The sequence below is a fragment of the Palaemon carinicauda genome, chromosome 5 (assembly GCF_036898095.1).
Source record: "Palaemon carinicauda isolate YSFRI2023 chromosome 5, ASM3689809v2, whole genome shotgun sequence".
Taxonomy (NCBI): Eukaryota; Metazoa; Arthropoda; class Malacostraca; order Decapoda; family Palaemonidae; genus Palaemon; species Palaemon carinicauda.
The window spans coordinates 27,582,593-27,587,592 of NC_090729.1; the positions used below are offsets into that span (position 1 = coordinate 27,582,593).

The 5,000-nt window shown below is 37.4% G+C and overlaps 1 pseudogene; it reads right to left on the reverse strand.

Annotated features, from left to right (window-relative positions):
- Positions 1 to 2,396: 2,396 nt before the first annotated feature.
- On the reverse strand, positions 2,397 to 4,534 carry LOC137640432 (piggyBac transposable element-derived protein 4-like; annotated as a pseudogene).
- Between the last annotated feature and the right edge of the window lie 466 nt (positions 4,535 to 5,000).

The following is a 5,000-nucleotide window of genomic DNA, read 5'->3' on the forward strand; positions in this document are numbered from 1 at the left end:
AAAATTATTTCCAAAATCCAAATAATGGTTTGCTGGCTCTATTCTTCCTATTACCCCAAATTCTTAGATGCTTTGAATAACCAATCTACGCCTTATATATATATATATATATATATACACACACACACACACACATATGTATATATATATATATATACACACACACACACACACACATATATATATACAGTATATATATATATATATATATACACACAAACATATATATATATATATATATAATATATATATATATATATATATATGTTTGCGTGTTGGTATGCGCATATGTGTGTCTGTTTGTGTATGTGTGTTTGTGTGTGTGCGCATGAGTGTTTCTGTGTGTATCGTTTTGTTGCTAACATTCTTGATTTTTTTACTTCACTTTTAGGGCTTTTTATCTTTAGATATAGTTATATAGCCAAGAACAATACGACCACCGAAATACAAGCTTTAGTCTATACCATCGTATCCATATTATATTTAATACATTTAAAGTAAACCTGGTGCCATTTGTCATTGAGTTCATTGTCTTTCTTGTTTCTTCCCGTTGAAAGATATCAAAGTTCATTTGGGTACATCTATTCTCATGATAACAGCTATTCTTATGGAAAAGGCCTCCCTCATCCTAACGACTATTTGTACAGTCCGGACAGTTCCCCAAATCAAATTAGCTTAGATTCTGCAAACGGTTTGGTCCACTTAACTGCAGGGCCCTTGGAATTTAACTAATTGTCTTTTGTTATTATTAACCTTTCAACCTAAAAGATCCTTTTTCTTTTACTTGACTTTTCAAACTTGTGTTTCTTAATGTTTTACCATTCACAATAATGGGAATTTTTTGTATATTTAATTTTTTTTTTATATATAATGGTACTGTTTTCGGTACGAAACTAGACCCAACCCTCCGCCAGTACAAAATGACCCACATAGCTATCCAATTCCCCTTGTGAACCCTGGACAGGCAACGGTGAATCCCGTTACCTATTAAGGTAATGCCGGGCATATATGACCGACCGTAAAAAAGTTATTTTATAATATATTACCCAATAAGTTGTAAAGAAAATTAGGGTTTGGCTTATTGGTTTCAACAACACTTAATACTACTCTGGTGTTTGAATCAAACAAAGAATAGAAAAAATATTTTTACAAAATATTTAAAAAAAATAAGTTTGATTTTTTAATAACTTATAGTGAAAAATTTACAAAAAATAAGAGAATTCAAATATTTACATAATCTTCACAGGACTTCATCCCAGGTGGTGTCTTGAGCACTGGAGAAAATGTAAAGCAAATTCGTCGAAAACGGAGAGAGCTGAAAGCATGAGAATAACGTGAATTGATTTTTTTTTTTTACAAAAAAAAAGCACAAAAAACAAAATTGATCCTTTTATTGGCTACCAAATGACTATTATACACATATGAAAATTACTGAAAGTTATGTAGTATATTGGTATATGATCTAAGAATACAATTATCATAAAAAATATATATATATTTGCTCACTTTAGTTTGAAAAAGACAAGTAAATGATTGTACCACCTTTTGAGGGATTATTTTTCATGCAATTCCTTCAAATAAAATATGTGGTACATCATCATATATGAGTTCGATCACACTGAAAATTACGCAATTTATAGAGAATTTCATAAGGAACAAGAATATAACCAGTTTATAGTACTTACAATAAAAACAGAGTCACAAGGGCAAGCAGAGTCCGAGGTTGTGCGGGTGTCGCAGGCAGCAGCTGTTGGAGGAAAAACAAGTGATTAGAAGCGGGAATGAACGCATGCATTCAAGACGTCATTTGACCTACTAAATAGTATTACATTTCGGTAAAATTTCCCCTGGACCCCCTAGAGAAGATGTACAGTCAGTTTTAAGTAAGAAATAATCAAAATACAAAAAAAAATTATCCGCTAAGGGACAATAAATTTGAGAGGGCCAGGTTATCACCCACTTTTTTCTAAAAAAGTCCTACATAACTCTCAATACACGAGCTCAATCACACTGAATATTACATAATCTATAGAAAATCTCAAAAGGAACAGGAATATAACAAGATTATATCACTTACAATAGAAACCGAGTCACAGGGGCAAGTAAAGGTAGAGGAGGTGTGCATGTCGCAAGCAGCATCTGTGGGAAGAGGAACAATCTATTATAATGTATGCTTTCAAGAGGCTATTAGGCTTACTGAACATTATTACCTTTGACTGAAATTCTACGTGAATCTTTTTCAGATGATACATGATAACTTTGAGGAAAAAATAATTAGGAAAAGAGGAATCTGTAAACCCCGAATGAACGCTAAAATTGAGAGGGAAGACTTTTCATGAAAATTATATATTCTCAAAACTTTACTGCAACATGAAAGAAAATATATGGTGTCTTAACTAGACATTTTTGCAATTGGCACTACAGATAACCTGATGGCTGGGACAGACAGGTTTATGGCAATGAACACAAGAAATTCTGCTTTTCTTGTGAGTGTTGCTGGGACACATGTAACATTTTGTGTGCGTTTCTAACCTCGAGGACGCTGCTTCTTGTGGTAATTCAGGAAGATTGAATGTTATTCTCATGATATGTTTCAGATCACGAGAGAGAAAAGTGAAGAGCCTGTACCTGCGATTTACCCATTCGTAGCACAATCCCTCCATCAGCTTCTTGTAGAACTGCAGCCTACTCTTCTTTGAAAGACTAGTGTTGTCAGTGTACAGAATATAGGAGTTCACCATCACCATGTTGAGCATTCCAAAGAAGTATGCTAGAGGCCACCGTCTCGTCTTTCTTGCGCAGGAACTGATGCTGCATAGATGACCAAAGCAATCAACTCCACCCTTAGTTGCATTGTAGAACATCGGAATGTCAGATTTGTAGTCCTCGGTGAATAAAGGCTGGTAGTGGAATGTCGACAGCAGAAGAATCCACTTGGTGGAGTTGACCCCTCTGGCACTGCGATATGACGTTTTGGGCATAGGAGAATGCAGCCACAGAAGAACCATCTTCCATGTTCTTGTTGATGACACACTAAGGAATATAGGGCTTCTCTCTGATGGTCCCTACCAGGTCAATGCCAACATCCTTCAGCGACAGGGCTAAGGGCAGGGAGGTGAACCAACTGTCTGGTGTCACTGTCCTTCCTCGTCTGTGGTATGGCTGAACAAGCTCCATGGTAAAAATCTCTCTTAACATCATCCCCTCGGAAGCTCAACACTCCCCTTGCCCATGTAGGGGATCGCATTGATCATGTAATGCATGTCAGTATCACATGCCATGACCACCTTCAAGCTCTACCTGGAGATAAGAAAGAACTATTAGTAAAATTATAGCAATTATGAATAAATAAAAATCACTAAATAGAATAATGAAAATAAAAATAATAGCATTGAAAATAAATAAACAAAATATATCACATACATATATATAAAACAAGTATTATCATAAATTATGTATGTCAAAAATTTACTTACTTTGCTGGTTTATTTGGTATGTACATTTTGAAATGGCATCGTCCATGGAAAGGAATCAACTGCTCATCAACAGTTACATGAGGCCCTGGCTTGTAGTTCTCCTGGCAGTGCTGGATGAGCATATTCCAAATCTTGTGAATTGGGGCCATCTCGTCTGTCTTACGACGTTCCTGTCTAGTGGCACTGTCGTCCAAACGGATGACTCGTAGAAGGAAGGCAAACCGGCACTCAGTCATGACAGCTCTGTAGACATGAGAGCCATCTAGCAAAGACCACATGTCCGATGTGGCCACATGGTTGTCCTTCCGTATTCCCGACAGGATCAAAAGACCAAGGAAGGCCTTCAGTTTCATCACAGAGACTTCGCCAAATGTGTAGCTATCAGCCTTCTTGAATTGTGATCTCAGAGTCTCTACACAAATTGCGGCAATCATTGTGGCATCAAAGAAGAGACCAAAGAAATCACAGGGCTTTGTAATGCCTTGTACTATGGTGCTGAAACTCCCCCTGGGGATGTAATGGGTATCATATCTAGGCAGGTCTAGATTGGCATCCGGTGCCAAACTGTGGCATCCCTTGCCTTGACACACTCCTTTTTCAGCTTCTTGAAAGCAGTTCCTACAGCACCATGCAACTGGCCCCTTCTCCTTTTCCTGCTGTGCAGTTCTGCAGACGTCAAGTTTTCTGATGGTATGTCATGAAACATACCATTGGACGTAGAGGGTCTTGAAGGGGGGTCGTCAGGTTCATAAAAGACTTCCTCGTCTGCTCGCATGATATCCAAATCATTCACAATAATATTGACAGACATAGTAACATCGGAGACCACAGTTCTAGACTTCTTACAATGTTTAGAAGCGGGAACTTGTCGAAGCTGTCGAAGCTGAGGGGGACACCTTGTAACTGCTTGGATAAAAACTCAAAGCATCGAAGTGAAATACCCCATTGTCCTCGTGGTCTTCATCAACCTCATGTAGGGCATCCTCTTCTTCCTCACTCTCAATTTCTGGAAGGTTAATAAACGAGTCTTCCTCGTAAAGTGCGTTCGAAAAAGCCATGCTCTGAAAAAAAAAAAACTTCAAAATTAGGAAATCAGAATACCCGCCATATTTCCTTCTAGAAGCATGCCAGCTGGCTGTCGGTAGTTCTAGAAGTTTGGTAAATCTTCCACAAAATTTGTATAAAAATATCAATAACACACATATAAGGACAATTATGCTATAATCAATTATATAAAAACTTTGACTTGCACTAAACTCACGTGCAACGTAACGCATATAAGGACAATTATGCTATAATCAATTATATAAAAACTTTGACTTACACTAAACTCACGTGCAACGTAACGCTGGGTCATAAATGACCAGTATACCCGTGAAAAATGTGTTGTGGTGTCGAGATAAACAGAGCAGCAGCTACAGCACGTACGACATCTGCAAGAGCGTATGCTCAACTGCCGATTCACGGGCTAACATTTTGACTAATAGCAACACCAACTGCACAGTTCTTAAAAGACGTCGTTTT